A 26,212-nucleotide genomic window follows, 5' to 3' on the forward strand; every position below is an offset into this window, starting at 1 on the left:
GCCCAAGGTCACATGGTTAAAAAGTAGAGCTGGGATTTAAACCCAGACTGTCGACTTCAGAGCCTATACTCTTAACTGTGTATGTTACTTTTTTCCACCCTTGGCTGAGGGTATCAACATATTGTTCACAAATGCTCCTTCAGCATCCCATGGTCATAGCCTATGCCTTTCTCCAGCAGAAGAACACTTTTCACGTACGAGTGGCAGCAGAGTGGCCATTTGTCAAGGCCCCATTTTCCTTTTCACTTCCTTGATTCTGTCTTCACCCCTTTCTCCAGGTACCCCATGCCAGAAAACATGCCTCCTCACTGACCAGCTGCCAAAATCCCAGCATGCCTTGCAGCTTAGCAGGTCCAAGTTTGACATATCCCTATTGCATTTTCCCCACCCAGTCGGAAGGATTTGGATGCTACTTGCCCAGTATGGCTTATAAAGCTGCCAGGGAGGCATGCTCTAGTAATGATGGGGGGATAGGCAGCCTGACTTCTGTTGGACGTCAAATACTGTTTAAAGTGGAGGCTCGGATACATTTTTGCATTCTTGCCTCTTTCACATTGCTGTTGCCCAAAAGATAGAGAGACGGCAACCGAAACTATCCTTGTGATTTGATTCTGACCATGACCAAGAACTAGGTTGTGATGTGATAGCATTCATATGAAAGACACTGCATCAGCCTGGTGTTAATAACAGCCAAGGAAAGAAATGACATGCCCACGGACCTTCCCTAGACTACAGGAAGTCTGATCTTATGATTAGGGATTCCCAAAGGGAAGATGGTGTGTGGCAGGTGAGCTTCTGAAAAATGAAGCTTCACATTTTTATCCATGAGTTGCATGAAACTGGTGTAAGTGAGCTTATCAAATTGGTTGATGACAAGACTATGATGGGCAGCTCCTATAAAAGATAGAATAAATATTCAAAATGATCTCAACAGACTGGAATGCTGGGTTTAAACCAACAAGATGAAATTTAACAGGGGCAGATGGAAAGTCACATTTAGATTGCACAAATTAATTACTCAAGTTCATAAGGGGGATGGGAGTGGGAGAAGACTTGGTTTGGCTGCAGATCCTGAAAAAAGAAAAAAAGATCTGAGGGGTTTAATTGTGCACAGGCTTTATAGGAACTGACAGGGTGATGGGCTTGCTCAAAACAATACCATCTTAAATGGCACTAAGAGAAGTGCAGAAACCAGATTGGGTTCTCCCCGGTAATTCTGTCCTCATTTCTGGACATGGATCTTAGAGGGGACCCTGACCAACTTCAGTGTGCTCCATGGAGGGCAGCCAGCAACAGGAGGGGCTTGGGAAACCCACCCACAAAAGTTCCAGTGAAGGGAACTTGTCCATTTATTTAGAGAGGGAGAAAACCCTAGGGGTCATGCCGGCTGACTGCATAAGGGGCAGGACTTCCTATAGGAGAGAACACAGCTCATCAGCCCGGGAAAAGCAGAAGACTCCAGAGTAGAAAGTACAGGAAGCTGGGTTTTTTTCAGAATGGGCATCTTCCCAACCAGATGGGTTCTGGTGAAGCAGCACCAGCTGTCAGTCTTGCTGCCCAGGATGTTGCTGGGGGACTCCTATACTGGAGACAGATGATGATCCCGGCAGTGAACCTTTATCTCTCCGTGGCTCTGAGTCTGGAGGACACCTGCTTCCTTTCCTGATTACTCCAGAGCAGTTGTTCACAGAGCAGGTTCCTGGCCAGCAGCATCAGCACCACCTGGAACCTGTTAGGAATGCAACAGTTCTTGGACTGAACCCCAGATCTAGTAACTCAGTGATTCCCAGGCTGGGGCCCAGCAACCTGCACTTAAACAGACCCTCCAGGCCATTTTCATGCCTGCTGAAGTTTGAGACTCTACTTTAGACCACACTAGGCTGTTCTTTCTGTTACTGGGTGCCTGTGACACTTCTACATCCCATTCCACTTTAGTGTGGAAACTTGGGAGGAACACGGGCTTTGGGATGAGACAGACTTGAGTTCAAACCCAGTTTTTGTTTGTGGGTTTCATATGAGTTCCATTCCCTGTCTGAGCCTCCTTTTTGTACTGTGAAGTGAGGAAGGACTAGTTTAAGGGAGGATGGAATGAAGTAGTAGAACTCTTGTAGACAGATGCTCACTCTTAGTATCAGGTCATCCTGGGAACAGTCTTAATAGCACAGGAGTTGGTCAAAGGGAGGCCTGGGTGCAGCCTCCTCTGTATCCCCTCAGCACCCACCAGCAGGGCCTTCCCACCCAGTTCGAGTTGGTGAACTCTGGGACTGCCAGTTTCCTCGCTCCCTGGGCAATGGAGAGCCATGGCTGCTTTCCTTCCCACCCCTATTCATGCCCATCCTTGTGAGCATGAACAAGTTCATCCTTCCAGTGCACCTGCGTCTCGCTGAACCCGATCTTCTGAGGTGTGTGATTCCAGACTCCCTGCTCTCGGCATGCCATTTTGCCTGCCAAAGCCATCGATGAAAGGTCTTGGGCCGAAACAACCCGCAGGAGCCTCTAACTTTACATGGGTAAGGGGCCTGAGCTTCTGGTGTCGGCCAGGCAGGGGAATAGGAGTGGGTCCTTCCTGGAGTTGGAAGTGGCCAGGGTCACCTCTACAGGTCCCTACTGAGCGGTCATCTGGCAGAGTCTTCCTCAGAGACAGAGAGCTCATCACCCCACAAGGTGCCCATTCAATTTTTGCTCAACAATGTCTAATAGAAAGTTCTTATATTTCTCTGAAGTCTCTGTCTCTCCTTGTGGGCCCCATCTCTTCCCATGTGGCTGTTCCAGGCAAACCTAGTCACTTCCATGCCAGAGCTTATCCAGCATGGGAGACCGATTGCCTTCACCTCTTCCCTACTTCCACGAGCGCTCCTCTGACTTGTCTCTTCATCTCTGGGCACAGAACTCTGAACATCCTCCCACTTGTCTTAAATTGCGGTCACCAGAACCAAATCTGGTTTTCCAGGTGAGGCCCGGCCAGCACACCCTCATGCGTCCAGTTACCACAGCTTCTGTTAATGCAGCCTTAATTCTGCCCTGGCTATTTTTGGCAGCCACGTGGCCCTGCTGACTTTCACGGATCTCGCAGCCAACCATTCCCCTTAGGTCTCCCTTTTAGCATAATCTGTAACTCAGCCCCATCTTCTAAGTATGTCTTTGTGTTGCTTTAGTTTGCTAGGGCTGCTGTAAGAAAGTCCCCCAGACTGGGTGGCTTAAACAACAGAAGTGTATTGTCTCACAGTCCTGGAGACTAGAAGCCCGAGATCAAGATGTTGTTAGGTTTGGTTCCTTCTGAGGGCTGAGGGAGAACCTTCCCCTAGCTTCTGGTGGTTTCCTGACAGTGCTTGCCATTCCTTGGCTTATAGAAGCACCCCCTTAATCTCTGGCTTTCTCTTTGCATGGCATTCTCCCTGTACACCTGTCTCCAGATTTCCCCTTTTGTAAGGACACCAGTTATATGTGATGAGGGGCCCACCCTACTCCAGTATGACCTCATCTTAACTAATTACATTTGCAACAACCTTATTTCCAAATAAGGTATCATCCTGGGGTTCTGGGGATTGAAACTTAAACATGTGACTTTTAGAGGGACACAGTTCAACCCATAACAGCGCTGTAGTCTTTCTGGTCTTCTGTTTGAGGCTCTACGTTTTTCCCTAGTTCATTTCATCTTGTCTAAATTCAGCCCCTCTCTCTAGCTGATTAAAATATTTCAGATTCTGGGGGCGCCTGGCTGGCTCAGTCGGTAGAACACATGACTCTTAATCTCAGGGTTGTGAGTTTGAACCCCACGTTGGGTGTAGACACTGGTTAAAAATACAATTTAAAAAAAAATCCAAGATTCTGTCTCTGACAGCCAATATACCTGCTAATAACTCCCACCTTCAAATGCTTCCCATCTATCGATCCAAGGAACTGATAAGATATTGAATGCAGTGGGATAGTTCAGAGCCCTGTAAGTACCTGGCTGCTTCCATCCAAGGGGACTCAAACCATCAGTAGGCATCCTTGGGTAAGACTGTACAGCCAGCTCTGTGTGCTACTAATTCTTCACCTTTTAGCTTCCTTTCTCTAGCTTATATGCAACAATTTCTTGAAGAGCTTGTCAGATGGTTTCAAGATCAGCTACACCGGCAAACCCCATTTCCCTTGTCTACCAGCCTGGTGACCCTGTCAACAGAGAAGATGAGCTTTGCCTGACAGGACTTTATTACTGAACACACACTTCCTGACTATGATCTCAGCTGCCTTTCCCAAAGTGCCCACCACCATTTGTTTATAGTCTTTTCAGGAATTTTTCTCGGACAGCACAGTGAGTTTCCCACTGTGTGGTTGACAGAATCCACCCCAGACCCGTTTCTGGAAGTGAGGGCTTTGTGGCCTGCCTGAGGCCTCCCAGCCCCTCTCGTGCTGGCCAGGATCCTGTCAGGATTCCTGGGAGATCCCCACAGCTGTCTGAGCCTCATCTGCATGTACCCTGGGTGTGCGGCTGGGCCAAGTGGCTTGAATGCATTTGGAGCAGCTGGAGTTTTTTACAGCCATTGCGCCAGCCTCCAGCTTGGGCCTCCTGTGCCCGAGGCTCCTCTCACTCTTTCCTTTCCGTGGAATCCCATGCCCTGATGGAGAAGACAGAAGCTAAGCTGGAGGCAGAGCTGAAGGCCCACCAGAGAAGCCCCCAAACCTCTGGATACCACATTAGTTCCCTTTCAGCATGCTTTCCCCTTCCCGCTCTTCTCTTTCCCAAATTCCTCTCATTCCTACAGCCTCTCCTTTTCTTTTTCCTATTCTTGCTCTTTGACTCCTTGAGGGTAAGACACAAGTGAAGATGAGAGGTGTGCATCAGGGGGCTGGCCTGTCTCGCATGGGCAAGCATCTGGCTGCGTTGGGACAGGCGAGGGCAGCCATCTGCTGAAGGCCTCAGATGCTTTGCTGAGGAGTCTGGTGCGGAAGGCAGCCTGGAGCCACACAGCGGGGCTTGAATTCTGGCTCCACTGTATACTTGCAGAGTGACCTTGGGCAGATGGTTTCTCCTCTCAGAGGCTCGGTTTCCCCATTTGTAAAATGGCCATAATACCTGCTTCAGAGGGCAGTTGTGGGAACTGAATTAAATGAGCTCCTCTGAGTAAAGCGGGACGTATGGAAAAGTACCTGGGAACTAAGGGTACCAAACACACCGGCCCTTCTGCAGAGCGGCCTGGTGAGCTGGAGATGGATGAGGTGGGGGAGAGGGAGGCCTGTGACGAGGGCGGGGAGGAGACGAGATCACAGTGCCAGGATTGCAGGGAGGCCACGAGAATGGAAAAGAAGGAGTTAGTCTGAGAGAAAGTGGGAAGGAAGAAGCCCCAGGATTCTGAGCAATTTGTGGAAGAGGATGGGGTTGTTAAGAAGATTTCCTAGAGTTTACTGAGAGTTTGTGTTGTGCCAGGCCATGTATTTATTTATTTATTTATTTATTTATTTATTTATTTATTCAATATATGAAGTTTATTGTCAAATTGGTTTCCATACAACACCCAGTGCTCATCCCAAAAGGTGCCCTCCTCAATACCCATCACCCACCCTCCCACCCCCCCATCAACCCTCAGTTTGTTCTCAGTTTTTTTTTTTTTTTCAACGTTTATTTATTTTTGGGACAGAGAGAGACAGAGCATGAACGGGGGAGGGGCAGAGAGAGAGGCAGACACAGAATCGGAAACAGGCTCCAGGCTCTGAGCCATCAGCCCAGAGCCTGATGCGGGGCTCGAACTCACGGACCGCAAGATCGTGACCTGGCTGAAGTCGGACGCTTAACCGACTGCGCCACCCAGGCGCCCCTGTTCTCAGTTTTTAAGAGTCTCTTATGCTTTGGCTCTCTCCCACTCTAACCTCTTTTTTTTTTTTTTTCCTTCCCCTCCCCCATGGGTTCCTGTTAAGTTTCTCAGGATCCACATAAGAGTGAAGACATATGGTATCTGTCTTTCTCTGTATGTGCCAGGCCATTTAAAAAGCTGCTCTGTGTATTTTAGCTCATGAAAGTCTTAGGGGTAGGTATGGCTTTATTACCCCCATTTTATAGATGGGGCAACTGAGACACAGAAATATTACATAACTATTAAGCCAGTCCAGGCCTCCAACCCAGGTTGGCCCGCTACCTCCAAGCTCGCTCTCTCCTCCTTCCCACCAATATGTTTTTCCATTTCCCATTCCTGTTCGTCCATCACATTGCCTCCATCCCCGGCTGGATCCTGTAGGATCCTCACGCCAACTCCTCTTCACGGTTGTGGGGTGGGGTGCAAAGCCCTGCCTTTCTCTTAGGACACTTCTCAGGGCACCTTCCGTGAAGCCCTAACTCATATCCATGTTGGTTCTCCCCCACTCCCACTGTCGATCTGTAGAAGGGTGGCTTTAAGTTAAACTTCAGGAAGAGCCTCCCAAGTATGAACTGTAAGAGAAATTAAAACAGCGTGACTTAGCTGGAGATCTTTAGGGCTAAGGTGGAGGGGTGGAAGAGGAAGAGGATGAGGAGAGGTGGTATGGTTCCTGCGTCCTGGACCTCTGAGACGACAGCTCTGGATGCCAGAGGCGTGTCAGTGAGGGGCTCCTCTTGGCAAGATGGCTGCCACTCCTAATTAACCCATGGCTTTAATTACACTTCACAGCCTGGTCCTGCTGAGAGAGAGGATTGCTCTGAGATTGTGGCACTGGGCTAAATGTCTGAAGCAGTTTCCACTTCACAAACTCCTCTCCTTGCGAGGGTGGGACCACAGGGGAGGGCTTTGCCTGGGCCTGGGCCTGGGCCTGGGGGGATAGGAATGGGGAGCGTGCCTGTGCCCGTCCCCTACCCTCCTGCCCTCCTGTCCTGGTCACCTGTCTGGGGAAACCTCCCTGACTGTGAATTAGGCTTCTGCTGGCAGTTTGGTGCTACGGCCTCGTCCAGGGGCTCTGAGAGCCAGAAATGGGGGGGCAGGGCAGAAAGGAGCAGGAGGAGAAGGCACAAGTGGCCCTAGGGGTGGATGAATGCCTCCAGACCCAAGGATTAATCCTGGTGGGATCTGCTTTGTATTCTCCAATAACCACTACGTGTGGGAACCTACTGTGGGCCAGTCTCTCATTTAAGTCCTCATGGAGGTTTATAATGGAGGGATTTAGCCCCTAGTTTACAGAGGAAGGAAAGACCTCAGCAAGGCTAAGAAACTTACCTAACATTGCATATAAAGGTGAAGTAAAGGAAGGATTTGAAGCCAGGTCACAGTAAACCCAGAACAAGTGCTCTTTCCACCTGACAATGGGCCTCTCCCAGTAGCTGGTCACCTCTCCCAGTAGCAGTCTCCTGTAGATCTGGGATGCAGAATCCAAAGATTGGGATACGCCGTGTTTTCTGCTGTAATGTTGTTCTTAAGTGCTGTCGCTGCTGGGAAACCCGGGGCTCTGGGTTTCTCTGGGTCATTCTGTGTCCTGAGGAGGTGATGGGAAGCTTTATGGGAAGCCATCCTACTCTTCCATAGCATAGCCATGGTCTCCCTTCCCCAGGTTGTCCCTCTCCTGTGACCTCACTGGGGCAGCTACCTCAATGCCATCCTAAGCCCTCTAGTGACCACTCCCAGGCCTGTACCTCTGCCAAGAGCCAATGTCCTATGCACTTTCTCAACCTCCAGCGTGGAAGCCTTGGCCCTGAGTCACAGGATGTGTGTGCGTGTATATGCTGGGGGTGGGGGTGGGGGTGGTCTGAGGTAGAGTCTGCTGCCCTATGGAGGCCCCATCTCCCATCTCAGTGAGAATTCGCATTCCCATTGTTCTTGGGCAAAACTCCAGACTCCGTCTACTGCCATCCCAGATGTCCCACAGTGCCCCATGTTGGACCTGCACACCCTTGAGCTTGCTCATGTGTGACAAGGAGGCTAGACCAGGGGCCCATGTCTTGCATGCCCCATGTGCCTGGCATTCTGCTCTCTAAATTACCAGGGGACCGTCCCAAGAGTTATTCCCTCATCTTATGAATGGGAAAACTGAGGCTCTTGTAGTTAGGTAACTGGCCCTAGTGCACACTCTCAATCTCACTGGCTCTCTCTGTTCCCTTGCAGCCCTGACAGGGGAAGGCTTGCAAGAGAAAGGGGCTCAGCAGCTCCACGAGAGGGGCTTACTACCCACCCCTCTTTTAGTGCATTCAGCAATGGCTTTGGGCCTGCCCACTGGAGGGTAGGCTCCCAGGACAGAACCACAGCTTTACACGCAGATGTTCAGTCCAAATCATACCCCATATCTGTCATAGAGATTTGGGGTGGTGAAGCTGGTCAGGGGGTTTGAAGAGGCTCACATCTCAGAAGATAGAAATCAGACCACTCACTGCAGGTCTCAGATGATCTTTCTATGTTAAGAAGACCCATTTTGTGGGTCTGACACAACTTGGTGCCCTTTATGAGGGTGTGAAGGTCAGTGGAAGGGAGGCTGGGCTTCATACGCTAGGTGACCTGTGTGCGTGGATGATCCATCCTTCAAGGCACTAAGGAAAATGATGTTTCTCCTGTTGGATTTGCTCTGATGGGACTGTGCCAAAATTCTTCCTGGTTCTAAACTCAAAACAGTGTTTACATTGTGGGTAAAAATGTTTGCAGTGAACTGGAGAACCACAGGGCTTGGAAGGATCTGGGATAACATCTAGTGTGGGCAGCAGGAGCTGGGATGTGGAGGTTGTAGTGGTTCCGGAGTTTTGGCTATGCCTGTCTGTGAATTTGGCTTCAGAGCTGAGCCATTCTTCTCACTGAGTGACAATGGACATAAATGGAAGATGCGCTCCTCTAGGTATGGGGAGGTCACCGTTGTTCTCGGGGTTTTGAAGAGACAACCTTCTAGAGTTCTCATTATCTGGTGATAAGATTTACATCTCAAAGTGAGAGGTGAGAAACCAGGGATGCCACACCCCATGTGTGGGCCCACATGTGACAGAGAAGAGCCAAGGTGGGAGAGAGAGGGTGGAGGCTGGCAGTGGTGCCCGGGATCGAGCCAGCCTTGGCGTTGCCCACTCAGTCCTCTGGGCTGTGACAGCTCTCACCACAGGGCAACACAGGGAGCTTCTCTGAGTTCACAGACTCAACCCCTTGGCCTGCCCTATCAGCCTCTCCAGTTCTACCTTGAACTGACTGTCCAGTAATGACGAATATTGACCTGAGCACCCATCATGCACCAGGACTGTGATGGATGCTGGAGAGATAGGGGTGAATAGGGCACAGCTCTTTCCTTGCAGGAGGTGACAGTTCCAGGGAGAGGCAAGAAGCCTGTTAGCCCCCCTGTAGTCTGCTGAGCTGCTGGCCTTGCCCACACCCATGGCTGCCCTGTCTGCAGGGCTAAATTCTTAGGAACTGGCTGGGCCACTCACTGGCTCCATACAGTCTCAGGTAATTCACCTTCTCCTGCTCCGGGCAAAATGATGAGGAGGATATTGACAAAACCCATGTTTTAATGGAGCGCTTTACTATTGTCAAAGGACATTCGTATCCTTCTTTTCTTCTCCCAGAAACCGCCACTTCCCTTTACTGAACTCTATGCCGAACACTGTTCTAACTGGTTTGTACATTATCTCATTTAATTCTTATACCAATAGCAAACAATTCGGAGTTTGGTACTGTTCTACTCATTTTAGAAATGAAGAAGTTCTCCAGGAAGAATATGTCCCAGTCATGCATCAACCTAAGAGGCAGTTTCAAATCCTTGTTTCCAATTCCAAACTCCATGCTGTGTCCTGTCACACCACATAGTATCTGCTGTCAGTGTGAGTGTCCTGGGGGAGTCTGGTGCCAGGCTCTGGTGAGCACTGGTATCCTGGGGGTGCTGAGGGCTCCCTGCCCCACACCTAGTGGAGTTGCCACCTTGGCTACTTGCCCCGTTCCTTAAGGGTAAGCCTCGCCCGCTCCTTTCTAGATCTGTTTGGAGTTGGACCTGAAGGTGCCCACCCAGAGCGCCCATAGTTATCAGCGGTGCCTCTCCCTTCCCTGGGCACATAGGACACTCAGCAGGGGTGCTGTCCTTTTTCATTCCACCAGCACACTGGAGTGCCCTAAAAGAGGCAACAATAAAACTCAGAAGGACAGGGAGGGACAGGATGCTTCTGGGCTCCAGGTCAGCAAAAGCTCTTGGTCTTCTCCACCTTCGAGGTCAAAGAAGGCGGGCGGGGTGGGGGGTGGGGAGTAGTCCAAACCACTCCCTTCTTGCTCTGTGTTGTCCCTGTCCCGGCACTGGGAGGGGGGGGGGGATGGCTTTTGAGGAGGAGGGACTGTTTCTGCCCACTTGCCGCGCCATGCTTTGGTGGAGAAGAGCAAATCTGAGCTGGTAGTGCTTCCCTGGGGCTCTGACCCCTGTTTTCCTCTGTCCGGGTCCATCTTGTGAAGGGATGTATGTTTAGCGGTTTTCTTCCCAGGCAGAACAATACAGTCACCAGGGTGGTAGGGGATGGAGTGTGGGGTGTGATTTAAAACCACCAAAGCCCAGGCCCCACTATCAAAGAGGGATTCCATCTGTGTAGATGGAGCCTGGGCATTGATATATTTTTAGGGCGCCCCAGGTGAATCTCAGGGACAGTCAGGAAGAGAAACCCCGGGACATCTCTTTCTGCCTTGCCCTTAGCACTCTGTGCTGCCTGTACTGCTTTAGAACCTGTGATGGTCTCCCTGATGTGCACTCCATCTCCCAGGGAAGGGAGAGAGCCCTGTTTGTCTCTGTGTCCCTTTGCTCAGCCTAATGCCTGGCACCAAAGCCTCAGTCAGTGCGTGTTGAGTTGTTAATGAGAGCCAGTCAGAGAACATCCTGGTTTCCCCTTCTCTTTCTCTCTCTTTCAAAACATGGATGGGGCATGTTCTCAAAAACAGGATCTTTGATTTTTATATCTCCAGTGTGGGGTGAGGAGTAGGGTGCTGAACCCCTGCAAAATTTCAGGGTCACTGGAGAGTCTCTATAGCTGGAAATAGAGCAGGGGACAATGGGAGGGGTCCTTTGCGGGGCAGGTATGGAGCTGTACTCTCTTATTTTCTCTCTGTCTCTCTGTCTCTCTCATACTTGGATGTAATCGTGAATGGAGGTGGTAAATCTCTAAACACAGGAGTAGGGCCTGACGTGCAAGGGCTGAAGGAACAAATGTTGTCTCTGTGTATTTCTACCTGATGTACGCGCAGGTCCCTCCCTCATCCCGCAGGGAAAGCTTGGGTAATGGAAACCTGCAGAGATAAGGAAGACCCTTCCCTCAGCCCACAGCCTCTCTCCTTATGGACACCCCACTGTGGGTTCTTCCTCTCAGTGAAGTGAGGGAATGGAAGAGAAAGTAGAAGTCTCTGAGCCTGCTCCCCACACTGAGAACCCCTCCCAGAGAGGAGAGAATGGAGTATGGGTACATTGGTAGGAGTCTGGGTACAAACTCCCTTTCATCTCCTGCTGAAATGCTGCGCCTTGATTTCTTGCCAGCCCCGCCACGGGCCCATGGACCCACATCTTCTGCGGCCCCATTGAAGACTGGGTGGCATTGATGCTGCGGTCCACACTGGGAAGCTCGGGTTTCCCTTGCCCCACAGCCTGAACCACATCAAAGGTGCACCTGCAGTGGGGGCAGGGAGGCCCCCCCTTCCCAGCCCTGGGCAGCTGCAGGCCCTCCCCCTCCAGCTGGAGGCTCCGCCCCCTGCCACTGCCCCTGAACCCAGGGCCCAGGGGAGACCCCTGTCCAGTAGGTCTACATCCTACCCGCCACTTGGACACCTCTCTCATCCTATCTCCAAACAGACCCTGCTCCACAGACCTGCGCTCAGCTTGGCTGCTCGCTGGATTGCCTCTGCTTTGTCTCTTGTAAGTCAGGTTTCAAACGTGCAGTCTCTGCCTGCGACATCTGTGCAGTCCCTTCCCCCGTTCCCACCTTAGTCTTTTATTGCCATTGTCACTTTCCCTGGGTGACTTTCTCAGGTGGGCTTCTAGTGATTCAGTCCGGTGGCCATTTGTCGGTGCTCGTTCCCTGGGGATCCCCCACCTTTAACACTCTCAACAACCTCTTTTCAAAATCCTGCCCTTCCCAGGCTTCTTTCTGGCCTGCCTGCACACCTCCTCCTTCTGCTCTGCTAACAGCTCTCCTCTCCTCCCATTCTGATCCCACCTGCCCATTAGGGCCAGGACTAGCCCACCTGATGCAAGTGGCCCCTTCTCCTGGGCCCTGAGAGGTGGAGCATCTCAAATAATCCTGTCACAAATACCTACTGTGTGCTCACAGGTGCACATTGCCCTTCTAATGCTTGCGAGCCAGAGCTCTGAACAGAAGCCCTGTCCCTACGGACTTTATATTCTAATCGAGAGGGACAGAAAAAACACAGTAAATCATGTAATGTGTGAGAAGATGATAATAAAAGTAAAAAATGTGATAGGGTGTGGTCTTAACTATTAGCAGGACAACAATTTGAATATATCCCTAAATAATACATGCATTCCCATGTATCCCTTACTTTGCTTCAACAGTTATCAGTATTTTTTGCCCATCTTGTTTTATCCATTCCATCCCCCACCAAACTTTTATTTATCCTAGCATATTTAAAATTTTTTAATGTTTTTTAAATCTATTTTTGAGAGAGAGAGAGAGAATGAGTGGGGGAAGGGCAGAAGGAGAGGGAGACACAGAATCCAAAGCAGGCTCCAGGCTCTGAGCTGTCAGCACAGAGCCCAACCCGGGGATCGAACTCGTGAACTGTGAGATCATGACCTGAGCTGAAGTCGGACGCTTAACCAACCGAGCCACCCAGGCGCTGCTATCCTAGCATATTTTTAAATAAATCCCAGGTATCATGAAATTTTATCTATAGATACTTCAGTGTCCAGCTCAACTGGTTAAGATGTATTTACATTGTACATACGCACTGTGCCATTGTCACGCCTAACAAAACCAGCAGTAATTCTTCTGGGACTGTTTAACTCTGCCATGTCTGACAGTCTTGCCTCGCCAGGTGTTGGAATCCCCGTGAGGGCAAGGACCATGGTGTTCAAGCATCCAAAGCTTGGAAACAAGGCAAAAGTATGATTGCATGTCTGGGCAACCTCGTACTGTAGCCACCCAAAGGTTATTTAATTCTCTATGGGGATGTACTTTTGCTTGACTTTCAATGTATTATTGATTGGGAGGCAGGCTTTACGAAGTTAAATGTTACCATATAGGTTGATAAGATAACCCAGATCTTTACCCTTTACAAATGATTCTGTTCAGTAGAAGAGATAACTCCAAAATTATGGGGGTTTTTTTGCCCTGTAGGACATTAACCAGTTTTGTTTCTGCTTCACAATCTCCTTTCTGCATGCCTTTCCTGACTTACTAACAAACCCCTGTTCTCAAATTCTCTCTGGAGCTAACTTTACCATCCCTCACTAATGAGTTAAGTTTAAATTACATTTATATGAGAGCATTTGGAAAACCACACTTTGAGAGTGGCTTATCCATTTTCTTCCTCTTTCCTTAGTCTAGTCTGCTGCTCGGTGTGGACTAGATGGTTGTGGAATGGGATTTATGCTTGACTCGGTATCCTATTATAACGGGAAGAATCAAGGTTTCAAGTTGAGAAGTGCATAGCAGATGTGACAGAGCTCTGGAGTGAGGGTGGCGTGGCTAAAGCAGGCCCCTCGGCCCTGGCTCCCTGTGCTCTACCCTGGAGAGCGAGAGGAGGGTCAGGTTCTGTGGATGTGGGGCTATCTGGAGAGCCCTGGCCCACCCTCTGCTCCTGGGAGCAAGGCTCTGTCCAACTCTCACACTGAGTGGGGAGGACGGAAGGGGGTGAGAACAAGACGCGCGTGTGTGTGTGTAAGTGTGCAAGTATGTGTGGCAGGGATGTGCCCAGGAAGGCATGCTGGTTTGCCAGTTTGTCCCACATGCTCAGAGGGCAAGGATAACATTGTGGGAGTGTTCTTTTATGTCCCCAAATTACCACCTTCTGATTCCTCATGCTTTTCTGGGTTGGGAAGGGCTTCTCCTTTACAGCTTATCCCAATTGTTCCATTACAATTGAGGCTTGGGGATGCAAAGGGAAGCAAGAATATTGACAATGTGGTAGAGATTGTAGTGGGAGGGATTGTGTGTGCTGAAAAGCAGCTGTGCTTTTTATCTTCTAAGAGGTTGTGTTTCTGTTCCAAGAAAGGGGGTGGTGGTGGTAGGGTATATGTGTGGAGCAGAGCTGATGGGGTGGTGGTAAGAATTGTCCTGTGGGTTTCCAGGACTGGAGCTGCTCAGTGTGCAGAAACGATTCCTCCCTTTACTTAAATTATCCAATTGCCGTCCTGGCTCCCTCAGCCTCTGGATTGCCTCTTCCTCCAGAAAACCAAAGCAACACGGAGTTAAGGCAAGACTTTGTCCTCCAGGTACCCACCCCAAGCTTCCAGGCCCCCCAGTTCCCAATCTCAGTGCTCTGTGTGGCACCAGCCAAGGCAAGCAAGCACTGTGGAGGGTTATTAACAAAAAGGGATTTTCCGTTCGCTTTAAAGGTTGGGTGTGTTTGACATTTTATTTCAATTAGCATGGAAAAGCTCTAATAACATCTTTTTCTATTCCTATTTGGAACTAGGGTAACTTTTAAAAGCAACCTGTCTAATCGATGATGGGGGAGCACCATTTGGGGGACATCGTTGGTCCTGGAGACTGGAGGGTGATAGGAAAGAGGGGGCATTTCTTCTTCTCTCCCTGACTTCCTTCATTTTCACTGTCCTGGCTTGTCAGGCGCTCCCATCCTCCTCTATTGCCCTCTTCTCATTCTGTTCATGTACCACCCCCAGCCATCCCTCAGGAGACATTTGCCAGCTCCAGACACTGGAGACACAAAGATGAATGAGACACTTTTCCCAGCTGGAGATGTTCTGAGCCCAGTGGACAGTGATCCTTCATGAGTGAACAGTGCTTTCTGGTTGACAGAGCCCATTCACATTTGTTGTGTGTTTTAAGCCTCATGAGAGTTGGGGAGATGAACCAAGACAAGCATTATCCATCCCAGAAGAGGAAACTGAGGCTCAGAGAGGTTGTAGGCCATCTTCAAGGTCACACAGGTGGTGCTAGGTGGGGCCAGGACTGGAAGAGCCTTCGGGTAATGGTCAATCCCATAATCTCTGGCTGCACAGAGGCTGGTAACAAAACGTCACAGGAGTTGGGAAGTTGGAGGCAGAGTGTCAAAGAAGCTGAGGGCTGGCCTACAGGATATGGTGACTTCTGTCTGCAGTCACTTTTTTTTTTTAATGTGTTGGTAAATTGTTATTTGTTGCTAAGTAATATTTCATTCTTTTTAAAAAATGTTTAAATTTTAGTTAACATACAGTGCAATATTGGTTTCAGGAGTAGAATTTAGTGATTCATCACTTACATACAACACCCAGTGCTCATCACAAGTGCCCTTCTTAATGCCCATCACCCGTCTAGCCCACCCATCTCCCCTCCAGCAACCCTCAGTCTGTTCTCTATAGTTAAGAGCTTCTTAGGTTTGCTTCCCTCTCTGCTCTTTTTCCCTCCTTCCCATATGGTCATCTGTTCTGTTACTTAAATTCCACATATGAGTGAAATTATATGGTACTTGTCTTTCTCTGATTGACTTATTTCGCTTAGCGTAATACATTCTAGCTCCGTCCATGTCGTTGCAAATGGCAGGATTTCATTCTTTATTTTTTTAAGAGAGAGAGAGAGAGCAGGGAGAGGGGCAGAGAAAGAGATAGAGAGAACCTTAAGCAGGCTTCACACTCAGAGCAGAGCCTGACATGGGGCTTGATCCCATAACCCTGGGCACCACCCCACTTTGTTTTAGAGAGAGAGAGAGAGAGACACGATTTTATTCTTTTTGATGGCTGAGTAATATTCCACTGTGTGTGTATGTATATATGTGTACATACACATATGTACATTACTTCTTCTTTATCCATTCATCAGTTGATTCACATTTGGGCTCTTTCCATAATTTGGCTATTGTTTATAATACTCCTATAACCATTGGGGTGCATGTACCCTTTCAAATCTGTATTTTTTTGTATCCTTTGGGTAAATACCTAGTAGTGCAATTGCTGGATCGTAGGGTAGTTCTATTTTTAGTTTTTTGTCTGCAGTTATTTCTGTCTGGCCTGGGACCCATGTCTCCCTGGCTGGAGTGTTAGAGGTCAGGACATTGTGCTCTCCCTTGCCTGGAAAAAGGTAAAGAGCACATATCACTTTCAGGCCAACCACCCTTTGATGTCTGAGAGTCACATTCTGGTGACCATGGAGTCCCGAGTCCCTATTCCACCCCCACGCTCAGCCAGCTGCAATGACAGGGACTGGGGCTGGACGTAACACGAATAAGGTCTTGAAGAGTGGGACAGGATGGAGTGGGGGGGGGGGGGGGTCAGTTACAAAGGTAACCTGTGGAGTGGTGGTATCATTTAATGGGAGACAAAGAATGTCATTCCTGGCTGGGGAGGGACCAGCTGTCAAGCTGTGGGGGCAAGGCCTGGTAGGGGAAGGCTGTAGGCAGGAAGGGGTGGAGGAGGGGAGCAGCTGGGCCTACGAGGTGGATCGGCTGTGGTTCTTGAGCAAGAGAGAGTTACCTGATGGTGATGTGTGTCGGGTAGTATTGGGGCCTTCCTGTTGGGTGGGGGGAGCTGAGCTGTAAGGGGTGAGTGCCCAGAGTGTTCACTGTTTCTGACGTTTCATGCTGGCCTTCCTGTTACAAGAAAGTACAAAAGAAGCGGCCTCTTAGAGTTCATGAGACCTGATTCTCTCGTCCGTAGGGCTTTTGCTCTTTGCAGAGCATTCTGGATTCTCAGAGAGCTAGTGTGAGGTTTGGTCTGGCTGATCATCAGATTTTTCTAGGGGAACTTTAAGGCCACACCCGTGAGACTCTGATTTGATAGATCTAGGCGGGGCCGAGAGTCTGAATATTTGCTGTAGAGGAGCAACACCATTATTCGAATACCTACTATTTGTTTGGCATTGGTAATCAGCCACCTAGTCAGGAGATGAGGGGCAATCAATTTCCATCAGCGCGAAGGAGTCTGGGAGGTGGCCAGCCGTGACATCTCGCCGCCTGCCGTGTACCCTGTTTACAGTCTTACAGTCTGAACACGAAAGCCCAGCTCTCCAGGGAAGCTGGGCTGGGTCATTCTAAATTTCAAAGTTTTCTAACCAGCTTAAGATTTGTCCTTTTAAGCAACAACACTTAAAAAATTGTCAGCCACTGTGTTTGTGATTCTGTGTAAAATGTATTACATGCGTCCCTGACTTTTTAAACAGTCACACAAGCATAAATGTAACCTTTTCTTGATGTCCCACGGGTATGTTAGGAACCTTAATTAATGTATTGAGCTATAATTCAGTGGGGCTTATGGGACGATTTGCTTATACCAAATGGCCCCCTGAGGTTTTGAGTGTTTGTGTCTGCTTTTTAGTTTTTCCAGCTGTACTTCTTGCTGACTGATGTCCCTTCTTGCTAGACATAATGTACCTGCCTAAAGCAAATGTCTCTTCACTTTCAATTTGCATTTATTATATGGTTTTGGGAAATGGATAACTAAAGTCCTTGTAATTGGGTAGGAAATCTGTGGTTAACTTGCCATTATTCATTCCACACCCTCTCCCTGAGTGGCAGCAGTGACATTTGAGATTGACCTCAGCCTGAGGAGGTGACCTGATTGGTTTAAGGGAACACTGTCTTCCTTCTTTAGTGTTGGGTCCTAAATGGACACATGATGCAATTTTGACTAATGGGATTTGAAGAGAGGTTCTCCCCTGATCTCTGAGAAAGTTCTTCCTCACTAGTAATAGACGGCCATGGGAAGTCATTCTCCAAGTAGACATAAGTGAAAAGACACAGCTCTAGTCGCTTTCTTTGGGAAAAATCTACTGGGGATGGCAGAGAGGGACGTGGAATTACAGAGGCTGCCGTAGCGGAGAAATTGGAAAGCACCATGAGCTGGTGGGGGGTTGAATGTCTAAACCTCCTCTCATGTGAATTATTATACTTGCTTTGGTTTAAGCTCCTTTGAATTGAGTAGGGTTTGGGGTTACTTATAGCTAAAAGCATACCAATGGATAAAAATCCAATATATGAAATAAAAGTGAGTGGGTTCTGGGTGAGGCCTGGGGACTTTCGTATGTGCACTTCGTTACTCTGTTTTGGTTTCTCGGAAGTGTGGTTTTGTGTTTTGATTTTGAAGAGTTTGTTTCTTCCTGAGTTTTTCCAGGTGGTTAATGACTACTTCTCGTTCATCTTTGTATCCCCAGTACTTTTCACAGTGCTCTGCACTTACTGGACGTTCAAAAAATTGTTAAATTGACTTAAACTCAGCAGTCTGCCTGTATCTGCGGGGTGCATTCTCCTTCCTGTTGGCAATTATATGAGCTTGTTGCCCTTTACCTATCAAGGTTTTAGAATATTAAAGACACACCACAAACTCTTAACACTGGTAATTTTTTGTAGTGCTTTCCAGCATACAAAACACCACCTGGACCTTATCTCAGGAAACAGGGCCAGGATCATTCCCATTTTACAGAGAAGAAAACCAAAGTTCGGGGGATTTACATGAAGCTTAATGTTATCATTGGTTCTTAACAAATTTAATTTTGAAGTGGCATCCAAAGCACTTCCTATTAGAACAGATAACCCCTGTGCTCCAAAAGGAGCCTCTCTTACAAGACTTCTCCTACACGGGTACTCCTATGGTCACTAAGAGACATAAATAATGTAATGATCAGCATCTGCGGGTCTGGGCTTCCGGATGGCACTGACCCTACCTCCCACTGCCACCTGAAGAATTGCAATTTGCCATCAGCTTAGAGCTCTTCAAGATTCACAGCTTGAGCTTCTCACCTAGCTAATTGGCACTTACTCTTCAAACTGGGTTGCGCTCCCCAGTGAAAGAGAAACTGGAGTTCGCCTCCCTCTGCTCTCCTAAGTTTTGCAGCTAAAAATGAACCGTGAAACTTGCGGGTTTTTTGCTCCGGACGCGAGTCACAATGGGTATCCACACAAAAGCATTTGGGAACTCTGAAGTTCCCTTCAGCCCAGCGAAGGCCTTCCCCTGTATATATCAAAGCTGTGAAGGGCCCCTTCAGTACACAGTGCATGAGGTTCATTGAAAAGTGAAAAGTTATCTCTACCACATCCCTCCTTCCGTGATGCCTGCCTGCCTGAACATGCCTGCCGAGGGCCTCTGCTGCCCCCACCCCAAAATGATGCTCTCACACCACCCCTTCCCTTCTTGCTCCCCATTGCCTCATGGACCTAACCTATTTTTGTTTTCCTGCACTTGAACTCTTCTCCTGCCAGAGCCTTGCTAACGATGCCTGCCATGGTGTGGTGCACAGCCTGTTCTGATGCCTATGCCTTTGGTTATGGTGAAACGATCTCTGCTTCGCTTCTGAGCATCAATAGAAATTGTTGTGTAGAACACTTATTTTGACATTATTTCGAAAATGGCTTTGTGTGTATGCCTTGTTTCCTGGAGGGCAAGGATTATGTTTTACATTGCTCTCGTATGATGCACAGCACCTAGTGTTTACCTTATCCTGTAGAATTTTAGAGTTTTCAAAGGACTGTGTTACTCAATAAATACCTGAGGAATGTCATCGCCTCTTAGAGTTCTACTTTATGGATTATCTGTGCTCACTCCCTCTGCCTCTGAGTACCTTGCCTGGCCACTCACTGTGAGACTGAATTCGGGAGTCACGAAGCCTGGGTTTTTAAGGGGTGAGTGGGTGTGAACACAGTTTATAATGTCTGAATGCATTCCTCAGTACATTACAAATTCATTCTGGGCATTTAGTCCCCGGGAGTTCTGAAGGGGAGAGCGGTGGGAAGCACAGAGTTGCATGCTGAGGGTTTGGTGTCGTGAATACTATGAGAGAAAGGATTGAAGGACCGCGTGTGCCCTGCTCTGATGCCACGTCTGATGATGAGATGGAGGGGTTCCTCTCAAACAAGGACACAGGGCTCTCCTAGCCCATTCGGGGCTGCTAGCGCTCTTTGCGAATTTTCTCCTGCCACCAACCAAGCTTTAAAAAATGGTGGTGGGGGGATGGTTTCTTCTCTAAAGTCAGTGGCTTGGGTTCTCAGACTTGTTTCTCTCTTTTTCTCTACGATACTCTTGCTGCTACCCAGGCCTCTGCAGAAACGGTCGCCCTCTGAGATTCTGAGAGCCGGGGCCACTCTGTGCTACCATGCGAGGGCACGAGGAGATGCTGAGGTCAACGGAAGGCAGTTGAGGAAATCCCACACTCAGACTGACCTGGGGTTTCCCTTTCAAGCCTTGGTGTCTGGATTTATGGTTTCTTCTCACTCTCTCCCTTTTCCTTCCAGCATCACCCTTGCCTATCCCTCCTGCAGCAGCCCAGTAGCCTGAGCATTGAGGGGCTCTTGGATACAAACTCTCCCTGCTCCTCCCGGGCACCCCTCACGTGGCTGCATGGCTCGGCCAGCTCCTTTGCCACCACAGCCCCCCACAGAGGGAGCTGAGCCTCTGGGAGCCAATGCATCTCCCTACTCCATCCTTCATTCCCACCTCAGGTGGACCCACCCCCCCACACAGGGGTCTTGAAGTGTGGGGCTCTTTTTGTTGTGAGGGTGACTTAGAAACTCTATTGTCATTTGGTGGTAGAAGCCAGGGATCTAAGTCTGTGCAGGGCACAGGGGAGGCATAGCCCTCAAAACATGCCATAGGTTCCTTCATTGAGAAACACTGTGCACTCCAGGCTCAATGATGAGCTTCTGATCATCTCCAGATGCAGGAGGCAGTGCAGCGGAGTCAGGTCTGAGCCCCTGCTCTGCCACTTACAGCCCTGTGACTAGTTTCCTAGCCTGGTTCCTCACTGTAGTGTGGAGTGCTAACAGTGCCCCCACTCCACGGAGTTGAAGTAGAATTTGATGTTGATATATACGAAGACTTAGGACAGCCCGTGCCCACCGAGTGCCATAGAGGCATTCGCTATTCTTACCCAGGCCTCCCGGGCTCCTCACTTGGCCTCAGGTCCAAACTGTGCTCCTGGCAGACACTTGCTTCAGAAACAACTGGGCCAGTGGCCACCGGGACTGAGAACCTTGGCTCCAGGTATGGGCAGTTACCCAGGGTCCTGGACCTGAGCCGCCCTTGGGAACCTGTGCTTCCTTGACTCTGTTCCCAGTCCTGCCCTCACTCCATTCGATCATTCCAGAGGGCTGTTCCTGTGTACCTTTCATTAGAAGTCTACTTCCACGGTATGTCTCTTTTCTTCTCTCTCCGTAGTTGTTGTATATGTTTGTTACTGTTTTCTTTTTTTTTAGAACCTCTATTAGGCAGTGGTACTCAAAATGCAGATTCTTGGGCCCCACGCCAGAGATTCTGAGGCAGGATATCCAGCTGGGGACCAAGAATCTGTATTCAACTTGCCACTGGTGGCCTCCACAGCACCGGCCTCTAGCTCTGTAGGTCCAGTCTCTGTGTCTGCTATTGTCCAGGGAGGAGAGGGCCTCTGCTGCCCCCACCCCCAGGAAGCATGAGGCCCTTCCACATGTTACACCTCAGGTACATATATCATCATTTAAAAATGTCTACTTAAAATTCCACATTTACATCTCCTTCCAGCTGGGGTCACGCCTCAATCTAGAATCACTCCTTTGGGAAAAGGATAGATGAGAGAAGGTGAGGCGTGACATTGCTTTCCTTTAGAAAAGTAGCAGAGTGGGAAGAAGGGTCTCTGGGCTAGAACTCAACGGCTTGGGTTTCTAGCCCTGATTCCATCACTAGCCTGCTGTGTGACCTTGGTTGAGTCACTTGACCTCTCTGGGCCTCACCCTCTTCATTTCTAACATAAAGGGGTTGAACAGGTTGGACTTGCCAAAGTTCTCTTCCAACTCTAAAAGTTTGTAAGTCTATAAGTCTATTTAAATGTGCCGACAGCTTTAGAATGGCTAATTAATGAGTTTTTAGTGGGAACACAATTAGGTGATAACGAAGGCCTCAGAAATAAATCTCTCCACTTCTAGTAATGAGTAGATGAGACTTGGATTTTGTTTTCACCTAATGGAGCCCTTGGGAAGAGGGAGCATGGGACTACAGGCTCCTACCTGGGGGCTCAGGGAGGCCAGGAGTCAGGGACAAAGCCACACATAGAGGAAGCTAGGTGGCACTGTCCTAAAACAAAAACGAGTCACCTCTCAGGGTAGGCTTGGAGCCGCGTGGATAAAGCGGAATATTGGCAGCTCTGCATAGTGCCTTGTATCCATTTCCAGAACACGTTCACCTGCATCATCTTGTTTAATCCTCTTACACCTGGTGAAATAGATAAACTTGGAACCTTTATCTCCCCCATTTAATGGATGAAAAATGGAGGCTGAGAGCAGTGACTCACTCAAGGTAAGGTTAAGTTGCTAATCAGTGATAATCAGGATTCAACTCAAGCTTCTTGATTCCAAAGCCCATGTCCTTTCTGCCCTACCTGGCTAGTTTGTCGTGCCTGGCAGGCCACCTCTACTGGCCTCCCTACTGAGAGTACGCTGAGGGTCTGCACAGCCACCTGGGACATGGCTTTGTGGGCTGGCTGTGGGGGTGGGAAAGATCAGGCTGGCGTGGGGGGTGATGGCGTCCAATCTGCGGTAAGAAGGCTCCCGGGCAGGCTCCTCGGTTCATGACAGACCGTGGCATGGTTGCTGAGAGCTGGGCACAGCCACACATGCCACCGAACCCAGCATGGCAGTCCCCGGCATGGCAGTGCTCAGACAGTGTTTGCAGAGCCCCTGAGTTTGTATCTAAGTGGGGAATGCCCTAAAGCGAGGGAGTGAGAATGAGAAAGGGTGATCCATAGAGGTGGGGAAGACTTCTGTCCCAGGGAGACAGACAATAAGGAGACCCAGCAAGGAGAGAAACCCCGCTGTATGGTGTGGGGAGGGGTAGGGTCTCCTGCCCTGGGAGCAGAGGCAGGAAGCAAGTAGATAAACTTCTCAAAGTCAACTGCTGGTGACTTTGACTGCAGAGACATGAGACCTTGACCTTTCCTTTCTGAGTGAAATAGGGTGCAAGCATTATGCCTAGATGCAGTCTTTGCTGCAGAGGGAGGGAGGGAGGGAGCACACCAGCAAGCATTTGTCTGCATCCTGCCCTAGAAATGCTTCAAGTAATAAAATCAGGATGACTTCAGAAATCCATTACCCCTCTCGGCCTCCCACAGGCACCTATGTGCCCTGGTGGAGAGGGAGAAGAGGCCTGGGGACCGAGCCTGGTAATGTGGCCTCAGTCTCCTCATCTGTAAACTAGGGGATGGGGGGAGATGGGCCCGAGGTCCCTACCTGCTCTGACCTCAGGTGGTCTAGAGGAGGTCTTTTGGAGTGGGGGCAGAGGAAGGATTGAGATGAGACACCAGAAAGAAAGGGGAGAAGAGAGGAGGGTAGAGATAGACATGGGGAGAAGAGAGCTGTGATAAAGTAAGAAACACACAGAGCTCAGAGGTTGAGTGTCCACCCCATCACTAGCGAGTCAGGCTTGGCTTCCACACCTGAAACGTGGTGCTGGGGATACAAGGATTAAAAAAAAAAAAAAAAGGAAAAAAAAAAAAAGCAGGTTACAAACCATAAAGTACCACACAAATTAACATGCTGAATTCGCAATAAAAAGCACTGACAAGAGAGGCAGGGAAGGCTGGGGGCAGGGAGCCAGGGGAGATCCTTTCATGAACCTTTTCTTTCCTGGGGATGTAGATAGAGGAGAGGGGTAGGGAGTGGGAAGGAAATAACCAAAGGTGGACCGAGGAGGAAATAAAAACCCTCCCTTGGTGAGGCTGTTTGTGTTCCCTGTGGGAGACAGAGAATCCAGGCAGCTGCCGGTGGCAGGCTGCATCTCCAGCAATGGAGCCTTTGCCTGGGTGAGAACAGCCCAAGTGGGACTAGGGCAGGAGGAAGCTTCCTTCCCAGACGCCCAGGGAAGGGAGAAGGCAGACTGGGGCTTCGAGGTGTCGTGGCACTCCCCAATTTCTGTCACGCTTGAAACTCTTGACTGAGGAGGCTGGTGTGAGGGGAGCGTGGTAAAAGCCCAAGGCAGAATCTGAGACAGGAGAGGGAAAGGATGCGACAGGCAAAAAGAGAAAAATCTGGATGAAGGAGTTCTGGAAAGCCAAACCAAGACAGGAGCCTCAGTCCATGTGGCCCAGCTCCACCCACGGTTCCTCCTTCTGCTGCTCGTGTCTGGATCTCCATCTTGGCATGAGGCAAGGCCAAGACGGGGGAAGCACAGGGCCGGGGTCAGGGCGGCCAGCTCCCCTGGCAGGCTAGATTTATGATTTGGCTGAGTTGGGGAGAGAGGGAGCCTGCAACCATCCAGGGTCTGAAAAGCAGCCCAGTGTTTCCTGGAGGAGTCACAGTGCCAAGGGCAGGGACATCCATCTGGCCTCTCCGTGTAGTACATTTGTCACCCTGGAGCCTGGGACCAGGCTTGCCTCCCTTCTGCCATGTGTAGCCACAGCTCCCACCTTCAGTAGCCTCTCCTGCAGGGCCTGCAGCCCCAACAGGTGCTCCTTGAGGGGATGGGGGGCAGGCAGCCTGCTCCCTGTCTTGGGACCCTCTCCTACTAGAGCCTCTAGCTGGTACCCATCCTAGCTGGTGTCTCCTAAACTTCCCCTGGGAATAAAAAACCTTGGTGTTGGAAAGGTGAAAGGACTCCAGAGATAGCTAGTACTGTAGTTTCATATTCCAGGAACTCTGGGCTTCCTCTGAGCTACCTTGAGAGTTGCTGAGAGAGGCTGAACACCCAGGGCCCAGCTCCCTGCCCACCAGTGTAACTCTACTTCTATCTGATCTAGATATGGATGTTCTAGATAAGATTTCATTTGAAAGAATGGATTCTGCTGCTGACAACGAAAGTTTGAAGGCCACAGATCTGGTCTCGTTTCAAAGAGGAAGATACAGAGGGCCAGAGAAGGCCAGTAGCCTGGCCCAGTTGCTAGCAGAATGGGGACTGGAGCCCAAACCCCCTGGTTCCCCCATCACTCCATGATACTGGGCTGCCTTTTTGAAGGTGCTGGTCTGAGCATTCATGGCCAACACCACTTCTCCACCCTAACAGTTCTCCTATTTCCCCCTCTCTGTCCAACAGTCAGGCCCACCTCTTGAGCTCGGGTGCCATGCCCCTCTTAGCTTTTCCTCTGCCAAAAGCGGCTTCCGGGTGTAAATCATGTGTGACCCAGGCAAACTCACTTCAGGTGTGAAGCAAGACCTCCACGATCAACCCCCAGTTATGGTGTCTTCAGCCCTGGAGCTGTCTCCAGGCCCAGATCTTTGGGTTATGGCTCCCCTATTGTCCATCCCTGTGGGCCTTGGAGTTTATTGAGGGTTTTCTGGTGGAGTCCAGTAGAGCTGGCTCTCTTCTATTTAGGTCTCAGTTTGCTCATTTTGGCTTGTCCTCTTTTTTTTTAAGAAGGTTTATTTGTTTGTTTGTTTGTTTGTTTGTTTGTTTATCTAAGTAATCTCCATGCCCAACATGTGGCTCCAACTCGCAGCTCTGAGATCAAGAGTCTCAGGCTCCACCAGCTGAGTCAGCCAGGTGCCCCTGTCCGTTTTGGCTTCCGATTGCTGGTGCCCATCCAGCCACTCTCTGCCTCAGTCTCTGGATTCTTTTCCAGAAAACCTCAGACTAACAACATTCGTTCTGGGCAGGCGGCTCTCTCTACCACCACCAACAGCTATGCCCGTTTCTCTCCTACAATTCCTGTGGGCACTATTCTCCAGCACGGTTGCTCTGTTTTATGTTCTGCCTCCTCTGCTAGACTCACTTTTCCAGCATGCTTCCGTTTAGCCTCTCCTTTCCAGATTTACGTGCTGGCTCTGCACTTTCTACCTGCTTCTCTTAGTGTTTTAGAGCCAAGGCCTTCTTCTCCAGTCAGCCCCCTGGACACCTTCCCATTGTAGGAACCACCACAACCATCTCAGGATTCCACAGATGAAGAAAACCAGGCTCCAGGCTTTCCTGGGGGCCTGATACAGGCCAGGCATGTGGGAGGCACCTTATACATCGTATCTCGCTGAACCCTCACAGCATTCACCCAGTTTTCATGTAGGGACACTGAATGTCAGAGATTTAGCAGCTTGCTCAAGATCACACAGTTAATAAGTTTCAAAGTCCTAGTTGTGCCTGACTCCCGAGCGTAGGCAGTTACCCACAAGACCAAGCTGCCCAAGGCCACCTTGCATGGTCAAGCCCATGACCTAGGCCTTGGGTGGCACACCTGGTGGTTTTTCTCCAAAGCACTCATCCTATTCCAGGGCCTGCACCCTGCTTA

Source organism: Lynx rufus, unplaced genomic scaffold (assembly GCF_022079265.1).
Source record: "Lynx rufus isolate CCGP_SWC_20201006 ecotype Redwood Valley unplaced genomic scaffold, mLynRuf1.p SCAF_5, whole genome shotgun sequence".
NCBI classification, from domain to species: domain Eukaryota; kingdom Metazoa; phylum Chordata; class Mammalia; order Carnivora; family Felidae; genus Lynx; species Lynx rufus.